Source organism: Solanum dulcamara, chromosome 4 (assembly GCF_947179165.1).
Source record: "Solanum dulcamara chromosome 4, daSolDulc1.2, whole genome shotgun sequence".
Lineage (NCBI taxonomy): Eukaryota > Viridiplantae > Streptophyta > Magnoliopsida > Solanales > Solanaceae > Solanum > Solanum dulcamara.
The window spans coordinates 53,869,561-53,892,210 of NC_077240.1; the positions used below are offsets into that span (position 1 = coordinate 53,869,561).

At 31.1% G+C, this 22,650-nt stretch overlaps 1 long non-coding RNA gene across 1 annotated transcript; it reads right to left on the bottom strand.

The window, feature by feature from the left end:
- Positions 1-1,774: 1,774 nt before the first annotated feature.
- LOC129885021 (uncharacterized) lies at positions 1,775-2,262 on the bottom strand. The gene is made up of 2 exons (XR_008766024.1): positions 2,127-2,262; positions 1,775-1,967 (listed from the first exon to the last, which is right to left on the bottom strand). It is a non-coding gene; the product is annotated as an uncharacterized LOC129885021 (long non-coding RNA).
- Positions 2,263-22,650: the final 20,388 nt, after the last annotated feature.

The following is a 22,650-nucleotide window of genomic DNA, read 5'->3' on the forward strand; positions in this document are numbered from 1 at the left end:
ATAAAATTAAGAAGAAAAAAGACTATTTCCTACTTATTTATTAGTTAAAGAAATAAGAATAGGGTTCTTAAAAAGTAATAATTTTATTAGGAATAAAATATGTTTTTAAGAGAAAAGAAATAGTATATTTTTAAGGAAAGGAGCATTTTTGATCAATTAAGTAACAATGAGGACATTTTTGCATCAAATTATTAATTTAGGCATTTTTGTTCAATTCTGCATAGTTCAATGACATTTTTGATTCTTTTCCCTAAAAATGAACTCAAGACTTGTAAATAACTTAAATTTATAAATGGATTTTTCTCTTTTAAATGGTTTACTATTTGCGGTAAAGTATATCCATTAAGTGGTCATTAAGTAGAGATCAAATTAAATGTTGATTACATGTTAAATTTAATAAATTAATTTTTTCCTTTACGTCATTTTTTGCTTCATTAATTCACCATATAAAAATGGTGAAATACATTAAATGGTGCGGTTGAGGATTTTTATTAGAGAAAATCAAAAAATAATACGATAAATATAAATCTCACCTTACGAAAATAACTTATAAATCATATTCGAGAAAACGCTGTAAATGGTCCTTGAACTATTGGAGTAGGTCTAATATAGTCTCATAACTGTACATTTATCAGATTTAGTCCTTTAACTATCCAAAATGTTATCAAGTTTGGTCTCTTAACTATATATTTACCATTTTTAGTCCATTAACTTTTTACTTACCGATTCAGTCCTTTAAGTATTCAAAAACTTATCAGGTTTGGTCTCTGGCTATTTTTAATACAAATAGTTTAGGTTTATATTGAAGGAACTCATGTCTCCGTGAAATTAAATTTTTAACCTATTTTTTCAATTGTTTCTCCTTCTCACTATTTTTTCTTCAAATTACTCTTTATGAAAAGAACTCAAACCTCGACGATTCAAAATAAAATTAATGATGATAGAAGATATAACTCCTAATGTTATTCATTGGAGGATAAAATGAAGCATATTTTTTTTGATTATGACTTAAATATTATGTTTCCTTCTTTAGAGGTTACGGTTTATAATTAGTGTGAATTGTTTTAATTTTATTTTTCATACAAAAGAAAAATAAGACATTTGATATTATTACTCAAATTTCTCTATGTAAAATATGACGGATAGAAAATAAAATCAATCTAATTCAAAAAAAATTTTAAAAAGCTGGAAATGTACTTCTTCTTTTTTAATTTAAAGATGGATTGCATGACCCTTTATTAAATAATCAACAGAGTATGACCGGGCCACAACTTGACCCGGCCAAAAAAAAAAAAGATCTGAAATAAAACAAAAAGAAAAGACATAAAGTCACTATTGAAGTTATCCCATTTTTTTAAAAAGACGTCTTAACTTTGCGGGCGTTCTATTACCTTACAAAACTATTTAGTACATTTGGAAATTCTCTTTCAAAATTTCAATCTTTAATCAACAACCCACAAAATTCTAACTTCAAAATCATCAACCCATAAAACTCTAACTCAAATTAATCAATTCACTTCACAATTTACTCCTTAGATAGATTAAATTGACTCAGAAATCTCCAACTATTGCTCCTGCAATATACAACAATTGCGACTCTTTTTCTTTCTCCCTCCGTGGAAATAACTTTTCATTGATTTCATAGCTACCCAACTGGTTTTTCTTCTCCCATTATTACGTCTCCAACTTTCTCACAGACATTGCTTTTTTTTGGTTCAAAACAAAATTATCCACTACATCTTAACTGAAATTAATTATTGTTCGAAAACTTGAGAAACATAAGAGGAGAAATATATTTTTGAAATAAAAAAAGTGATAAATCACAAATAATAGACTTAATCAAACAAGCTGAAACCCATGTCATCATCTGACTCCTCAGCAGGCTCATCCATCTCCTCCTCCTTAGCAGCAGCAGCAACAACGGCAAACTTGCTAGGATCTGCAAGATATTCCTTCACTTTGTGAGCCTGAGGGAAAGAATAGTCAGTTTCAACTTCAATGGCCAAAACATTCTCCTGACATTGTCGTCTACCTATTTAGAATTTTTAAAGTCAACATTCAAGAAAATTGAGATTAATGTTCTTGGGATTTCTCAAAGTAAAAAAAAAATTAAGAAGAAATCAAACCTTGAATGACTTCAAATTAATTTTTTGGATTGAAATTAAACCGAATTCTTATCTTTAGGAGCTGATTTCATAAGAGAGTGATGAAATTTTTTTAAAACCTTCAACCAAAGACTTTTTTGAAAATTTGGGGAAGATGGTGTAGTCAAACAGTGGCGGAACCAGGATTTTCATCGAGGGGGTTCAAAAAAATAAGTAAACACGCTAATAGTATCCACAAATAAGCAGATCGGATCGGGTCATATATGAACGGGTCGGATCAAATATAAGCAACTAGATAAAATTCAACTTTAGCTCAACACTAACAATAAAATAGAGAAAGTACGCGTTTGACATAATATTAAAATCAATATGAGAAAATGTATTTTTAAAATTTTAATTATGGGTTCTGTCGCCGTCATTGTTGTATAAATACATTATTCAATTTTTGAAACTAAATAAGGAACACAAAAGATTATACTATCCAAAAAAATATATTAAAATAAGAGAAATAATTAAATGAAAGTTTAATAATGAGGATTTTCTTAATTCTTGATTTGTACGTTAAAGGCATATTTTTTCTTAAGTTGTGGTCACTAATCTGTAGTAGAAGGATAAGAGAATACTTCCAAAATCCAATCCTATTTATTTAATCTTACTTATAATCATATTATTCCTTAATCAAATAAAAATTAAATGTTTGACTTAAAATGAGTATGAGAGAATTTTTTTTAAAATTTTAAATATGAAAACTCAAAAAAAGTTATAACTTTTACTTAATTTTATAAAAATAGAAAAAATTTTATTGTAAAGTGTAATTCATTTTATGTTGTGCTCTAAAATATTAATGTAAAATAATTAAACACATATAATATAGTTTAATATTACAATATTGGGGTTGGACGTTTCATTTATTAAGCAAATAAAAATTAAAATTGGCTGAAACTAAAATATGAAAACAAAAATGTTGCTACCCGGGCTCGAACCCGCAGACTTAGCTCCAGAATTTGAAATTTCGTGAACCCCTTTACCGCTGGACCAAGACATTGGCTTGTGTTCAGGGGGTTCATTATTAAATATATACTCATAAACCAACAAATTGATTCTATACATACGGTGTAATTTTTCGACGAAGGGGGTTCGGATGAACCCCCTAGGCTGCATGTAGGTCCGCCCCTGTAGTCAAATATGAATTAATTAGTTAGTAGAGAAAATAAATGCAATGTGGCACTTTTTAATTGGTTTTCGAAAGCACAATGATACATTCACGAGCTCCATCAGCGTGTTCACAAACATAGGGAGAAAATGGATCAAAATGATATATTTACAAACGTATTAAATAGTTTTGTGGAGTAATAGAATACCCGCAAAGTTAAGACGTCTTTTTAAAAAAATGGAACAACTTCAATAGTGAACTTATGTCTTTTCTCTAAAACAAAAAAAAGAAATGAAAAGCCAAAAAGGAAGACTAGAACAGATATCCATGGACATCTTCCAGCTTGAGCACCCATTTGCCATGGTGGACGAAGACACTGCTCATGACTTGGTGTGAAATCGACTCATCGACGGCTACAACAAGCTGAGTTCGGATCTTTTCCACAGAAGACACTCAAAATTTTACGAATGGCAGGGAAATAAAACCCACTGAATACTCTTCGGCACAGCTCGCACAACTCAGGTAAGATTTGATCTACACCATAACTCGCTTTATGCTTTAACCCGATCCGTGAGCTCCATTTCTAAGATTCACCCTTTCCTGCAAATTGAGCCAGTCAAGCCGAACTAATACCACTGCATAGTCCAGATATTTTCTATTAATGTTGCAAAAGATCGTTCCTTTATTTCACTGTTTCACTAATGTTTATATTTGTATAAGTTGAAAGATCCATTTCTTCTATGCTTTCCTTCTCCTTATGCTTTCACCTTATGTACTGATGTTGATTGCATCATTGTACATTAGGATTATGTAATGACCAGCTACGTGATTTTGAGAACTAGTCCTCCACCCTTTTCATAAATTTTAGATAGGAATTTTGAAAAATTGATTTAATTGCGACTATTTAATTGATGGATATTTTAGATTATTCGATAACTACGGTTAATTAATTAATGGTGATTTTAGATAATTATTTTAATTAGTGGGATAAATTATTAATTTATGGATATTTTACTTAAATTCCATAGTGAAAAAGTTCAATTACAATTTATTCTGACTTTTTTGGTTATTACTCGAATTTCCTCTTTTTTCCAGATTTCTGATACATACAAATGACGCTGATACATCGCGATTTGATACATAAGTCCTTTTCATGATACATCGCTAGTTGATACAAACCAAACATTGTAATATCAATAAAATTTATAAATCATCTTATAACACCTAATATATCATGAACACAACAAAAATAGCAGTAAAACTTATGTTTTATTGATACATTTGTGTTTGATTTGTATCAACTAGCGATGTATCATGAAAAGGACATATGTATTAAATTGCGATGTATCAACATCATTCCTATGTATCAGAAGAGGAATTTTTGAAATTTTTACAAATGATAGGGAATAATTGAAAATATAGGAATATAAGGTGTGTAATTTGATAGTTTTTTCTTTATTTAATATCCTACACCACTTGACCAATATTTATTAAAATAAGTTAGTAGGATTTTGTCAGTTTTAATATATAATTATTTTATTTAAAAAACGAAAAAGAAGAGAATAGCATAAACGTACCTATGAGGCAAGGTGAGGAGCATCGTTTCCTCGGTAAAAGGTCTCTGATTAGAGCATATCAATTAGATAGTGTTAAGAATGAATATTACCAATGTTGTCGTTTGGTTATTAGTTCTAATGCCTAATGAAATTATTTTAGTTCTCATTGTGACATGTGTATTCCTTATAAGATTTAAACTAGTATTTTAACCATTAAAGATTCTTGATTACATGATAAATGGGAACAAGTATGACCTGGAAGTTCAACATTGGGCCACATTTATATCATCAGTTGGCTAGTGTGAATTGATGAATCAACCATGTCATTTATAATAATAATGTAATGATGATCCAATCATTGGGTAAGGTGCAATGGTTAATGATTTATGTTTATTGGGTTGGTTGGCAGCAATCATATTTTTGGTGCAGAATCTGTACATTATTATCACAACAATTTTGATAAATTAAGGGTTTAGGTCTAGGAATTATAAAACACAATTTTAGTATTTAAAGAAAATTGAGACTTAATTCTAGGTTTGAAATTGGAAAAATATGAGAGTTGACATGTTAATTGAAATCAAGATTAGGAACTTGATTATAGGCTAGACATATAGTAATATGAGTGTTGTTAGTTTCAAAATCTTTTTGTGATTATTATTTGAATATATTGCACTGATTGGAAGTCCAACAAAAGGAGAAGGCTCAAGTCCTGAAGTGATTTTTAATTATTTGAGGAAAGTGAACTTTTAAAACTTGGTTAAATCTTGTAGAATTTCCGAATTTCCTTTTTTGTGTGTGTTGGGGAGTAATGTGAAAGAGGTTGTGGTTTGTTTCTTACATGAACTAACCTAAATTAAAAGACAGAGTTAACAAAAGGAGATGTGTGCTAATCTTGTAATGTGAATATGTGAAATGCCTTGTTTTTCGATATGGATGTGTATTTGATGAAATGCTTTGATAGCTTCATTGTGCTTGTGAACTTCTTAAAATTTTCATTCTTCATTATTGTGTGAATATTTCGATTATTTTTTTTTCTTGAACACTGTGATAAGACAGATATGTTGTGATGCCGAGGTCATTTCCAACAAGATTGTGTTGTCGAGGTCTTTTCTGGTGAGATTGTGTTGTTGAGTTCATTTTCTGTGAGAGCATTATGCCGAGGTATTTTCCGATGAGATTGTATTTTTGAGGTCTTTCTGGCGAGAGTATGATGTCGAGGTCTTTTTCGGCGAGATTGTGCATGCCGAGGTCTTTCCGAAGAGAGTGTGATGCCAAGGTCATTGCCGGCGAGAGTGTGATGCCGAGGTCCTTTCCAGCGAGAGTATGATGCTGAGGTCATTACTGGCGAGAGTGTGTTCCTGATGTCATTTCCGATGAGAGTGTGTTATCAAGATCATTTGGCGAGAGTGTGATGCCGAATTCAATGCCGGTGAATGTGACTAATGCTTGATTATTGATTGTTTATGAGCATCCTTATATACTTATTTATGGTGTATTGACTCTTGTATTTGATTCGTGTTATACTTGTGATTTCTGTCTTGTGATGACTTAACTGTGATTGTGGAACATATTTGAATTGTGTATTATGAAATCTAGGTTGGGCTGATTTTCTATGCAGGTTGTAGTTATAAAAGTTTGGCTGGGATGAAAGAAGTTCCCAAATTCTATTAGATTTTCCTAGTTTTGTTAGTATACTTGCTAAGTATCATGTTATTTGGTTGTCACTCCTTACTTCTACACTTGTAGAGATTCTGAGCTCGGAAAGTGAATTTGAGTTATCCATTATCCTTCGAGGCTTCAAGGTGACTTTGAGAGGTAGCTAATTGACCTCCGGCGATCTCCCTTATCCCTTTATATTTATGCTTTGTTCTTTTTGAGATACAAAGACATTTAAGACTTGTATTTCTCTTTCATCTCATATTCATTAATGACTTGTGCATATGATAACCAGATGCTGGGGGTTATTCTAGTTTATTTAAGACTTTCGTATTGTGTCTTAAAATTATTGGGTTTAGGTTGACTTGTCCTGGTGGGATAGAACGAGTGTCATCACACTCAATTTCGGATCGTGACAAATTATTATCACAATAGCCATAGTTTCTATTTTGCATTTTTCTGATTCTCAAGTTTGCAATTCGTGCTTTATCCATATTTATCAAAACCTTCACCTCCTTTGATAATTCCTAAATTGACGAGAAGATAATAATTTGTGTATTTGCAAAAGAGAAAACATAATTAGCTAAAAAATCGGCAACCTTATTACCTTCTCTGAAAACATGCTCAACCACAATCTCACTTTCCTTCCTCAAGTACTTACTTCTGACCTCAACTGAAACACTCCATGGGACCTCCCATTCCCCATCTATCATCTTTTTCACAATAAGAGAGTATGTTTCAAGAATAACAGAAAATAATTTTTTTGCCTTACAAAATTCTAATCCTATTTTGATAGCACTAATCTCTACCATTAAATTATTATTATCCTCAAGTCTCTTGGCTTTAGTATATACAAAATTTTCTTCCACATCCCTAATGCAAAAGGCTCCAAAACTATGCCCTGAATTGCCTTTAAAAGCACCATCTCAAATTACATTCAAAATCAACCATAAGCCTAATCTATTTCACCACTTTAATCCTAAAATATGAGTGTAATATTCCAAAAACTTAATTAGCATAGTCCAAGAAGCTGGTATATCCTTCAACCAAGGATATAAACATTTTGCCATAAGGTGTGAGTTTCTCCAACCTTCATAATCATAGCAAGTTGAGATATATTTCTACCATGTTTGATCATGTTTCTCCTTTTTTAAATCTGTCATATGATGAACATGGGAATTGTCTTATATATGCACTTAAGCTTGGGGGACACCTCTACGTTCCACCACTTCAGTACTGTGACCTTCAGTTGGATGAAAGGACCACTAATCCTTGCAAAAGCTGCAAAAACATATCATAATCTACTAAAAAATTCACAGTTTATGAATAAATGATCTATAGTTTCTGAGATCCTTGTCCACAACAAACACATACAATATTATCAGTCATTATGTCTTTAACAACACTTCTCCAATAGGAATTCTTTGTTTCCACAACCTCCATATAAAGAATGATACTTTATAAGGAACCTCTTTCACCCAAATATGTTTGAAATGCTCATGGGTATCTCTTGTTTGTCTAATAAAATTCCAGACAAACTTAACAGAAAATTTTCCAATATTATTCAACATCCATCATGTCTATCCCAATCTTTAGAATTTGTTACTATTGCTACATGATTAGAAACATGAGAACAAACCTCTTTATTAAGCAAAGTATTCATTAACTCCAGTTCCACTCTCTTTGGCTGTATAATTGTCCCACATCCTCTAAATGATGGTTAACATTACTATTCAAAGGCAAGTTATAGTGAATTGCACCCAATTGAGTCCAACTATCAAACCATATACTAGAATGGCCAATCTTAGGTTCCCACCATATTTGTTGGTCTACCATATCTCTAGCTTCTAGCATTAACTTTCAAGTTAGATGGTTAACATCATTGTTCAAAGGCAAGTAATAGTGAAGTGCACCCAATTGAGTCTAGTTATTAAACCATATACTGGAATGACCAATCTTAAGTTCGCACCATATTTGTTAGTCCACCATATCTCTAGCTTTTAGCTTTAACTTTCAAGTTTGAGAAGCAACTTTCCATTCTACAATTTGACAACCCAATTTTTTGCAATACTTGCTCCATAAAAAAAATAGACCACATAATTTTTGAAGTTCTAAATTCTACTACAATTTAGCGAATAATGCTTTAGAAACATCAAACAATGATCTAGAGCCTAAACCCCCCTCCTCCTTATGGGAACAAATATCAGTGCAGCCTAATGCTTATTCCTTCCAGTTTCTTTAAAATTTCATAGAAATCTAGCAAAGATTCTATGCGACTCATGGATAACATACTTGTGAGGATTCATGGCAAAAAAGAGATAAATAGGAATACTACTAAGCATTGTCTGAATCAAAATAGATTTACCTCCAAATGAAAGTAGTTTTTCCTTTCAAGATTGTAGTCTATTTTGAACTTTCTTGATTAATTCTTTAAAAAGTACCTTCTGCTTCTTTGCATGACCAATAGGACATCCCAAATAAATAAAAGGAAAAGAACCTCTACTGAAGCCTATGACCCCCTCCACATTAGCAATATGGACAACATTTACCTTATTAAATATGTAAAAAGCACTTTTTTTTGTTTATTAGTTTACCAGATTGAGATTCATAATCACCCAAAGTGTCCATGACAAGTTTTAAAGAAATTCTATCTGATGCAAATATGATGATTTCATCGGCATAAGCTAAATAATTTATGTTATCACTCTACTTTGACATTCCAAAACTCTTAGGGGTCGTTTGGTTGAAAATAAGTTATCTTAGGATTAATTATCCCGAAATTAGCTATCTTGGGATAAGTTATCCCACCATGTATATGGAATGACTTATCCCATCACTATGATATAAATGGTGGATAAGTTATCCCAAACTTAACAACTAAACATGTCACGACCCAACCCATCAAGTCGTACGGGCACCTATTCTCATAACTAGACAGGAGAACCCTTATAAAATATCATGCGGATGTTTAACAATTACCAAAATAACAGCCTGAAAAGTTAAGAATACACCGTAATTGAATTTCAACAATCTAAGATTTATTACAAGAAATATTCTAACACCGCCAAGATACTAGTCTAAACAGGTTTAAGAGCATCTAAGAGTATAATTTATAAATGATAACAAGACACAGCTCTCACCATAAGGAAGGAAGAGTAGAAGCTGCTGGAGACACATTTTCATCTTTGCCTATGAAACATCACTGATCCTGTAATCAAACTATGCTAAATGGCATAGCAAGAATAGTATCAGTACATACAACACGTATTGATAGGCATCATCCGTCAATCAGATACCCACCACATGATATAAAAAAATCAAGAAGAAGAAAACATGCTCTTACGAGATTCACTGCCAAACTTTATGCAGAACTCTTATCATTCTCATTAACCTCATTAGAGTCTTTCAAGCCTAACTCTCATTCCTTCTAGTTGGTCCGCTGCCAACTTTGATATAGATCAAGGCCTAGCCCTCCTAATACATAGAGGAGTTTCCACACTATAGGTCACCACTAACTCTGTTTAACCAGTCTACTACCTTTCGCCAGTGCGGCCTTCCTAGAGACAGAATCTTTGAATAACCTCCCAATCCTCTTTTTAACTCATACGCCCACATAAGATATTAACAATACCTGACTTTAAGTCATTAATCTCGCTTAACAATGCATTAACTGTTTTTCACTTGTTTACCCACGACTTCATACCAACTATGCAGACGCATTTAGCACCCATAACAAAATCCGAAACAGGCATATATAAGAACACATTATCAATTTACCATTTTAGGAGTAATATATAATTTCACAAGGTAAATCTCAAATACAATAGTCAACATGGCAACACTTTCACCTTCGGTCCTTTCATATCACTTATTACACAGGATGTGCATGCTCAATTATATTCAGGTTAGTTTCTCTATCATCACCCATATAGTCAAGATCAATTTACAAATGATAGCCACATAATGGTTCTCTCATGGAATCCATACCCAAACTATATATGTGTCGGAACGTGACACCCGATCCAATATATGTGCGAGAACATGATACTCGGTCCTATATATATATATATATATATATATATATATCAGAATATGGCATCCGATCCAATATATATTTCGGAATGTGACACTCGATCCAATATCACAATCACAATCACAACCACAATGACAATCACAGTCCACAATGAATAGTTTACATACTTGCATAATCAAGTTATAAGTTCATTGTATGCAACTGTTCACAAATAGTCATTTCATTGGTTTTATTCTATCTTTCCCTTCATTAATAATATTTCATCAAATTTTCTTTATTCACGACATCATTTTTAGTAGAGCAAGTTCAATATTATAGATTTCATGGTCTTGGAATTATAGATCAATAATAACAACATATCAACCACTCAACCACAACAATTAAATACATAGAAGATGTCATAACATTACTCAATCACTATTGAGAGTCTCTATATGATATAGACTAAACCATAACCCATAGCCACAGATAATTAATAGGTTCATGGCATGAGATTTATCAACACTAAGTCATTCACTTTCACCCTTTACTTCATTATTCACATTACTTAGATATTTCACATGGAACCGTCAATATGAACTCACACATATAAATATATGGGTATATCCCTATATCGATATGGACCCCCCTTGATTATCACAAGCCTTAGGATCTCACTCTAACCTGATAATTTCCTTCACCTTAACTTTGCAAGGACCATCAATCATATCAACAAGCAGTATTAAGGTTAACAATCAAGAACTAGACTATCATCACTAGATACAAGATAATCATACCCATAGTATATTCCTGCCCTAAACAACAATAATAATACATTCAACCATCTAGACTCCGTGCTCGAAGGCCTGGGCATGAAATCTCCCGTCAATCTATGATACATTATGTGATGAGAAACAGGTCCAAACTACTCAATCAAGAACCCTAGTCTACCTAGGTGTCAAGCAGCTGTAGAGAGGCATTATGGCTTCATTCCTAGCTTTCAGACAACGGGATGGTGAAAGTAGGTCTGAATTCCGCCGATTGGAACTTTTCCTGTGCTGAAATCTCCTTCCTTCTTCTTTCTCAAGCCTAGAGCAACCTTCTGAGTGCTTTTGGTGTAACTCTCACCTCTTTTGGCACTTAGAAAAAAAAGGGTAAAATAAGAATTTGCGACTTAAGTTCTACCAAGACCATCCCGCTCTGGTGGCTCACATCCCGCTATAGCGGTCCCGCTCTAGTGAAACTATGCCCACTCTGGTGGGATGATGCAGTCCAGACAACCTAACTTTTTAAGAATTTTCATCTTTCCTTAGTAACGATGGTTCGGGTCGTTACAAAACAAGACACCAAAATTTTATTCCTGAACTATTTTTTAATTCCGAGATTATTTATTTTTATCCCTCACACCAAACAATCCCTTAAAGTCTTGTTGTTAAACAAATTGATCAAGGCCCTAGATAATACCTCAGCTCAAGAGTAGGGGATAAAGGATCTCCTTGCTTGACACCTCTAGAAGAATGAAAAAAATCACAAGTTTGACCAATGATAAGGATAGAGTACCAATTATTTGCAATCAAACTCCAAATCATATCCACCTCCTTACTATCAAATCCCATTTTCTCTAGAACCTTAATTAAGAAATGCCAATTAACCCTGACATAAGCCTTTGTCATATCTAGTTTGATAACCACATTTGCAGGCTTATTCCTTATTATGATATTTGAAATAATCTCCTGGGACAGTAAGACATTTTCAGAGATGTTTCTTCCCTTCAAAGAATCTGACTGATTTTTAGAAATAATGAAAGGAAACAATCTTTTATTCTATCATGCACAATCCTAGAAGTCACCTTATTAAGAAAATTACTCAAATCTATTGGTCTCATGTCAGAAAAGGATTGTACAATATTTTTTTGTAGAAGAATCAAGTTTGTGTGAGTAATTGACTTTGGAAGGGTAAAACCATTAAAAAAAGCAGCCACAATATTGAAAATATTATCACCAACAGTATTCCAACACTTCTGATAGAAGAGGCCAGTAAATCCATCATGATAGAAGAGGCCAATAAATCCTTCAGGGCCACTAGCACTATTACCATTAGGCTCAAAATCAACCTTTTCACCTCATTATTCTCCTCAGTAATTAAAAAGGAACATGCTTTTTTAGAGTCAGAGCATCGGTACCTCTTTTTTCAGAAATTTGATCCATGATAAACTTGATAGCTTCCTCAACCACCTGGTCATTGCCTTTAACCCATTGCCCATCTTCCTTGATCATTCTATTAATAGAAAGCCTCTTTCTCCTCCCATTAACTAGACAATGAAAGAATCTAGTATTTTTATAAGTTGCAAATTTACAAATTTATAAATTTTAACTTCTAAAATATTAAACAAATTTTCTTTAATAAAGTCGCTGAAGTATAAAATTTGGAATCAAAGCATGTGAATATAAAACTTTTAATTTTATTCTAATAGCAAGAAATTTATTTCTATTAAATATAAATAAATCTCTCATCATACCTAACGGGTAATAACTTTTTTTATAATAAATTTTAGCATATTCAAGTCATTTGTAGCAAAAATATGCTTTATTTTATCATCAATTGAATAAAATCAGGACTTATATCTTCTTTTTGTGAATTTTATTTTGAGTCATCGAGGTTAAAGTTCTTTTCATAAGAGTAATTTGAAGAAAAAGTAGTGGGGACAGAGAAATAACGGAAAAATGGATTAAAGATTTAATTTCATGAAGGCATGAGTTCCATTAATATAAACCTAAACTATTTGTATAAAAATTAGACAGAGATCAAACCTGATAAGTTTTTGAATACTTAAAATACTAAAATCGGTAAATGTATAGTTAAATGACTAAAAACGGTAAATGTACAGTTAAATGACTAAATCCAATAAATCTATATATATATATATATATATATATATATATATTGTAAAGAAAAGTTGTTTGCAATGTGGTTAAGCCAAGTAAGTGGCAAGTTATGGAAAAGCCACTTGGTAATTTAAGACAAAGTTAATAAATATCGTAATAAAAGTTTTTAATTGATAAAATAAAAGTATTTGAATTTAAAAATATTAAACTTTCAAAAAAATAAAGATTTTTGATTAGCTTAAAAGTAAAAATCTATGGTTGAAGAGTTCTAAATGAACTCTTACTATTTAATAAGCTTATCATTTTCAGATATTATAAAATAAATTTAAATATATTTAATTTAAATATTAAATTAAAAGATAAAAATATAAAAATATAACTAAAAACAACAACAACAATAAAAATAATATAATAATAATATTAAAGTAATATCAATAGTAATATTAGCAGGAGTAATCTCAATAATAATAATAGTAGTAGTAGTAGAAAGGGGGTGGGGGTTAATCTTATTTTAGAAATAAAAGAAAGAAAGAAAAAAAAGATAAATGAGAAAAAAGAGAAAACGTAGGGGAGTGGGAAGGAATATTTTATTGATTCCAAATATTTCTCTCAATTTAAATATTTAACTTATAGGAAAAATAATATTGCATTTAATAAATCAAGGATAAGAAAGAGTAACAAAAAGATCTTCTTTTAAAAAATGGATATTATATTTGAATTCAAATTTAAATGAAATTTGAATTGTAATAGAGTCCTAACCTTTTAGCTTCATATATATATATATATATATATATATATATATATATATATATATATATATATATATATATATATATATAATTTAAATATTAAATAAAATTAAGATAATAATGATAGTAATGATAGTAATGATAATAATAATAAATAAATAGTTATAGCAGTAATAATAATAATAATAATAATAATAATAATAATAATCTATCTAAATATATAATAAAGGAGAGTAGTTTGCAATGTGGTTAAGTCAAGTGGCAGGCTAACGAAAAGCCATTTGGCAATTTTAAGACAAAGTTAATAAATATTGTAATAAAAAAATTAATGAAAAGATTAAAAGTATTAGAATTTTAAAATACACTAGATTTTTAAAATATATATAAATCCATAGATAGAAGAGTTCTAAATGAATTTTTACTATTTCATAAACTTATCATTTTCAGATATTGTAAATAAATTTAAATACATTTAATTTAAATAATAAATTAAAATATAAAAATATAGAACTATTAATAATAAAAATAATTAGTAATATAAATAGTAGCACGAGTAATATCAATAATAATAATTTATACATAAATTGTAGTAACAGTAGCTATAATAAAATAAAAAATAACAAACAGAAAAAAAAGAAGGAAAAAAAAAGATAAATAAGTAAAAAGAGAAAACATAGTGGGGGGGGGAGGGGGGATATCTTATTTTCATTAACTTAAAAATAGAAATTCATAGGCGGAAGAGTTCTAAATGAACTATTACTATTTCCTAAACTCATCATTTTCAAATATTATAAAAAATTTAATATTAAATAAAATTAAATTAAAAATACTTATAATAATAATGATAGAAATAATAATAATAATAATAATAATTAGTTATAGTAATAGTAGTAAAAATAATTATTTAAAAAATAGAAAAATAACAAACAAACAGAAGAAAGGAAACAAAAAGATAAATGATAAAAGAGAAAAAACGTAGGGTGAGGGGGGGGGGGGGTGAATCTTATTAATTTCAAAATTTATTTTAATTTAAATATATAAATCTTATAAAAAAATCATTCTATTTATAAAATCAAGATAAGAAAGAGTAACAAAATAATCATCATTTAAGAAAATTGATGAATTCAAATTTGAATGTAATTTGAATTCTAATAGAGTTCTACTTCTTAGACTCTCTTATATATACTCATGATAAAAGTGATTTATAATGTTACGCTTACTTTTCTTTTTTTGTTATTGATCATTAGTTGTATTGGTGAATTTATTTACTGTGTTCTTCATTTTCTATAAACGTTTTTTGATTCAATATTTTCATTGTTTATATGCAGCATACTAATTTTTTTTATACTATGTGCAAGCTTCAATCAGAGTAAGTACTATTTTTCATTCTAATTTTGTTCATTTATTTTTTGATAAAAAACTTACAATTTCCTAAATTTATCATTTTCAAATATTATAAAATTTAAATATTAAATAAAATAAAATTAAAAAATACTTATAATAATAATGATAGAAATAATAATAATAATTAGTTATAGTAATAGTAGTAGTAGTAAAAATAATTATTTAAAAAATAGAAAAATAACAAACAAACAGAAGAAAGGAAACAAAAAGATAAATGATAAAAGAGAAAAAACGTAGGGTGAGGGGGGGGAGGGTGAATCTTATTAATTTCAAAATTTTCTTTTAATTTAAATATATAAATCTTATAAAAAAATCATTCTATTTATAAAATCAAGGATAAGGAAGAGTAACAAAATAATCATCATTTAAGAAAATTGATGAATTCAAATTTGAATGTAATTTGAATTCTAATAGAGTTCTACTTCTTAGACTCTCTTATATATACCCATGATAAAGTGATTTATAATGTTAAGCTTACTTCTCTTTTTTTGTTATTGATCATTAGCTTTATTGGTGAATTTATTTACTGCGTTCTTCATTTTCTATAAACGTTTTTTGATTCAATATTTTCATTAGGGCTGTACAGGGCAAATCGATAAACTGCACCAAACCGACAAACCGAACCAAATCGGAAAAAAAAACCGACTAGTGGTTTGGTTTGACTTGGTTTGGTGTTTGGAAAAAAAACCCGACCATTATAGGGTTGGTTTGGTTTTAACTAAAAAAGTCAAACCGAACTCAAACCGAACTCAAACCGACCCGATTATAGATATACTACTTTTAAATTATGTTATACATGAAAATATTTATTAAAATGTAATTTATAAATATTTTTTAAAAAATTTTCATATTTTTTTTTTATTTCTTACATTTAGATTTGGACTTGAGAAGTCCATCTAAATAATATACAAAAAAAAACCATCTTATAAAGTTATATTATAAAGTTAAAACTTCAAACAGTGTTCTGTCTCCATCTTATATGTTGATATTTTGTACTATAACTCTTTTTAAGAAGCACTGCTCTGTGCTTTTTATTAGATACTATGAAAAATCCGAGAAACTCGAAAAAACCCGAAAAAACCCAAAAAACACGAGAAAAATTGATATAAAAAAACCCGACTTTTATTGGTTTGGTTTGGTTTATAGATTTAATAACCCGACACAAATGGTTTGGTTTGGTTTGTAAAAAATCCGAACCAACCCGGTCCATGTACACCCCTAATTTTCATTATTTATATGCAGGTGAATAATGATCGTATTACATACTATTTTTTTGATACTATGTGCAAGCTTCAATTAGAGTAAGTACTATTTTTCATTCTAATTTTGTTCATTTATTTTTTGATAAAAATAAATATATTCGAGAGTAGATTTGTGAATGTGAATATATTTATAAATGTGTATATAAACAAATATTATTATATCACTTTTTTTAATCTTTCTCTTAAGAATGAAAACGACTTTCTAGAGCAGTACTACATTACAGTCATATTTTAACTCTCTTTTAGGAGGATTATAAAATAGATTTTCAAGTATAAATATTCAGTTATTTTATTTCTTTCTTCATTTTACTTGAAAATCTATATTTATTTATATAAAAAAAATTGTTTTGATTATGCGCATCCTCTGTCTTATACCAACAAGTGATATTTTTGCATTCCTTCTTGAATAGTTTCGTAGAAAGAAATAAAATAAATAAAAATTAAAAGACTATCTAAAATAGCTTTAAGAGTATATATGTGAGTAAGAGCCCGTTTGGATTGGCTTAAAAAAGTAACTTTTATGTATGAAGTGCTTTTAGAACTTTGAAGTGCTGAAAGTTATTTTTATAAATAAGCAGTTGAGTGTTTGGATAAAAGTGCTTATGATGTGATTTTTAGGGTTAAAAGAATAAAAAAAAGTAGTTTGGGAATTTAGTTAAAATACAAGGGATATAAAAGTAATTTCCATGGTCAAAGAAAATGACTTTAAGCACTTTGGAAAAAAAAAGTTAGGAATCTTAACTTTTCATTTTTGACTGACTTTAAGAACTTTATGGCTTAAAGTCAGCATTAGGCAAACACGTCCAAAAGCTAAAAAGGGGCTTTAAGTTGGTTAAAGTCAATCCAAACGGGCTCTAAGCCACAATGAGGAATGTTACATCACATCCTAAAAGATAAATTTATAATATTGTAACAAAAGAACATAATTAAACATGACGTACACAAGTTACATAATTTTTTTTTATCAACGAACGCATTTATTATTTTACGTTTTTCTTTAAAATTTATAGTCAAGAAATTTTTTTGCATTATGATTTTTTTTTTAAAATCTTACTACAAATTTATTAAATTTTCAGAATTTGAATAAAAAATAAAATTTTAAAAGTGAATATGAGATAAAATTATATTCGATCGAGGTGAAAGTGTTTAATTTAAAATTTAGACCATAACCACGTCTAACAGATTAGATTATATTGGAGTTTTCTTCTAATATGTATATTTCATTTTATCATTTCTGTTATGCATAACAAAACTTATCAATTTTAATTTTACATTATATAAAATTTATCTATTATAAAGTGTATGTAGATAAATAGCCAATCAATATATCTATTATATTTTGCAGTAATGTAATATTATAATTTTAAATCAATTATCAACCAATAACTCTGTTTTTATTTTGTAATAATACGAATCTATTTCAGGAAAATATATTTTATTTTAAATAAATAATAAGTAAGGATATAGGTTAAGTAACAAGAATTTAAAAAATTACATAGTAATGTAACGATATTAATTAATTAATAATTCAATAACTATTAAGTCGAAAAAAATCAAGAAATAAGTAATGACTTATAGTGTAAAAATATTGAGGGAAACGACTTTCTTTTAAATGAGAAAGTGTTTTTTTAATTATAAGGAGCAAAGTCTTAAATTGTGTATACCACATAGCTAAAATTTTAATAAATAACGACACATTAAAATATAAAAGTCTAAGTAACATAAATATAAACTCAACATTCTATATATTAAGAGAAAAAAAAGAATGAAAACTCAACTGCTTATGATGTGTAATATAAAAAAAATATTTAAAATTAGACTAGCAAAAAGTAATCAAAATAAACTAGAAAAAAAAAAGAAGGGAAAAGGGGAAAGTAGATGGGGTATAATATATATATATATATATATATATATATATATATATATATATATATTATTGTCCATAAAATTTAAATTGAAGAGACGTGAATAATAAAATAAAAATTCTAAGAATTAACAACTTACGAGTAAACAAAATAAATATATCTATTTAATAATTGTCACGACCCAACCCCGTAGGCCGCGACTGGGGTCCGACATGGACCCCCCCCCCCCCCCGTATACATATCTATCAGTTGTGGTCAAATTGAACTGTAAATAAAACAATATCATGTAACAGAGCCCCACTGGGCGATAACATTTTAATAAACCTGTAGCCCTTTTCGTTTGTATCACAACATGATAGGGCACACAAGCCGACAAGGCTGCCATAACATAATAACACATATCATATATCATGTAGACCCAGCTGAATCAAACTGACTTACACAACTCACATATACATGTCTGCAGATCTCTAAAAATATTAACGACAATATATGGCGGGACAGGGCCCCCGCCGTACCCATAAATAGACAAAACAATTTTATACATCAGTGGATAGTATCAAAAACTAGGCCCCGATACAATGGAGCCTCTTCCAGCTGAGCTGCATGGAATCCTAAGCTGACGGACTCCCAAAACCTGTATCTGTACCTACGGGCAAGAACGCAGCCCCCCGAGAAAGGGGGCCAGTACGACATATGTACTGAGTATGTAAAACGTAACATAATACACTGGAGGTATATTCGAAATAGAGAAGCAAGGGAACAATTTATCAAATCGGAAACATGTACCTGTACTCTGTGAATCATAAAAACATGCATGCTCAAATTTTCAATATAGCCGGCCCCGTCAGGGGTCCGGTGAATCATATATGTAGTATCAGTATCAGGCCCCGTGCCATCGTCACCTTATTACAATACATCATCATAGTATCAGTATCAGGCCTCGTGCCATCGTTACCTTATTACAACACATCCTCATCATATATATACATACGGATGCCGGCCCTCTAGTGAGGGACTCGGTGGACAATGCAATGAATTGCACGAATCTGATAACCGGCCCGGGACTCCGAGAAGAAGTGTTACAGTATACACGAGTAGAGTAGTGAGAAACAAAACACAGTTTAAATCATTATCTGAGACTTAACAAAATAAGAAAGTTAAGCTTTTGTTTGAGGACCCGAGTAACGGTGTAGTCATCTCGAGTGTCCTCTAAATGCCATTATGGGCTGTCGCAAAAGTAATCTTGGGGACCCTAGACATGTATTAACATAGAGCCAAATCATTTATGGAATCAAAAACACTTAATCTCGTATAGTCTTTAAGACTTGGAGCTTGTACATTTGGTACCTTTTTAACATATAAACGTTTCCAGGGAAATAGTTCGACTACTGTAGGAGCTCAATATTCAGAAGTAAATAAGAGATGTTTAAGAATGGAGTTACCCCGGAGCTCAGATCATATTCAACTTACAACTAAGACAAAGACATGCCCAAAAGAAGAAAGAGAATAAGCTTTATGTAGTCTGTACTTTCCTTCAGGTGATCTGCATATACCTATTTCGTACCCGACCCATTATGGGGCTCGGTGAACCACTATGGCATCATAATCTCATTTTTGTACCCAATACATATCAAGAGAAATGAGAGATAGTTGTACGCACTTATACCAAAACATGCCAAGAGAAAGCTTTACATACCTCTTGTGAGTTACTCTTTATCCCATTCGCCTCGTCGTCCTTTGAACCTATTCAACATGAAAATAATACAAATATCAACCACTCTTAGCTTTCCAGCATCTTAGGTTGCACCTTAGGATTCCTGGAATCTATTTCCTTATCCGTCTCTTCGACTAGTTCTTTAATTAGGTAAGGCGTTAATGAAAATTGGGCAGCACCTCTCCTATAATGTGCCCTATCCAAATTTCCAATCACACCCTTAATAACTATAGCCAACCAACAAAAACAACCTGCAACATATATACAAGCAATTCACACCAACCTTACACAATACAAACCCCAAACAACTCACTCAAAACTATCAAAACGTGAATTCTGGACAGCTTACTATTTTACCTTGTCGCTTCATTTCGAAGGGGTAATAGAGGGAAACAGGATTTATGTCCTTCATGAAAGTTATATACATGTGTCTTAGGGTCGCATAAAATTTTGAATCACCCCTACATCAATTCTGTACAAAAAGATATGCCCAAAACACCAACAGTAGTTCGTTTTAAGATTTCCAAAACCAAAAACTGGGCAGTACCTCCTCTACACTTCATCACCCTTTTTCGAGAAGCTAAAAGCAAAATTGGATTTTAAAGTCTAAATTAAAGTTATAAACCTATAAAATAACTTTCCAAAAAATATTGAATCACCTGAAACAAAGCTATACACAAGAAGTTATACCAATATTACTAACAACTGTCCCCTCCAAAAACGAGTTTGTTAACTAGTTTTTAACGTTTGCCCTCTTTGTTCTTTCAACTTTCTCTCAAGTTCCAAGTCGAAGAATTAATTTTGTAGACATCGTAAGATATATATATATACCTCCACGTGGTTGAGAAACACCGTAGATAATTAATTCACGGAGAAAAATTGAAAGACTTACCTTTAATTTTCCAAACCCATGGCTGCCTTTCTCTCACGTTTCTCTCTTATTTTGGTTGCTGGAGTTTCAGCTCCAAATGGAATAAGAATGACTTAATAGTCATCCAAATACACATATATACCCCTCTTTAGAAGGTGCCACATGGCAGCCCCTTAGGGGTGACACGTGGCAGCTCCCTAGGACGCCACCTAGACTCATGCAGCCTATCACATGCCACCATGTGGCAGCGGGGTCCACCCCCCCAAGCAGGTAGGTGAGTCACCTGCTTGCTTTTCACCTGCTTGCTTGAGGTGCTTGCTTATCACCTGCTTGCTAGTCACCTGCTTGCTTTACTTTCGTAAGTTCGGAAACTAGTTTTTGCTCCCTCTCGTAGATTCGTCATCTCACCTTATTTTAAAAGCCTATGTCACCCGTGCTACGCAGGCTTGGTATATCCTCCAGTAGCTCAAGTATATAAGACTTTTACATTAATAACTTACGTAGGTAAATTGAGTCCTACGACTCATTACTTGGCCTCCAATTCCCTCCGGATTCTTATGACTCCATTTCCAACCTTCTCTACAATGGGGTATATCACATTCTCCCTTCCTTAGAGTTGTTAGATAGTGTCGTAGCATATCTGGCTCATATGATAATGTCTAAGGAACTTATGAGACCTTTCGAGTTTACAAAAAAGGGTGGGGTGTAACATCCTTCCCCCCTTTAGAACATTCGTCCCCGAATGTTAGACAAAATTTCTCTTAGCACCTTATATAAATCGTAGGGAGATTCTTTATTGTTTCCATAACACATACTTCTATCCAAGCACTTAATATACGAGTTTCAGGAGTTGGGGTTACCTGCTGATATCGGGAATAGGTGAGAATACTTGTTTCATGCTCTCATCAGTTTCCCTGATCACTCTCTTTCTGGTTTTGGTTTTTCCACCGTATCTTGACGGAAGGCACGTCTTTAGTCTACAATCTTCTAGTTTGCCGATCTACGATGGCGATAGGTTTTTCCTCACAGGATTTCATCTCCTGGACCTCATCTATGGAATATACCCTGGGTGACTCATTTGTACCCTTGCGAAGTATTCTTATCTGACGGACTAGGCGTATAGTTTCCAAATGAGGTGGTAAGATCAACTTACCAGCCACGTTGCCCACCTTATGAGTAACTTGATATAGTCTAATATATTTTGGGTTAAGTTCTCTTTTCTAGGTGACTCCGTTATGAACATCCAATCATCCATTTAAACTCTGAATTTCGATGTCGATTATCTGTATATAATTTCTGCCGACTCTAGGTTGTTAGTCAATAGTTTGCTTAATCCTGTTTGGTCTAATGGTTTAGTCTTTTCCCCAACAGGGGGACTTATACACTTTGCCTTACAATATCTTATAGGGGGTCAT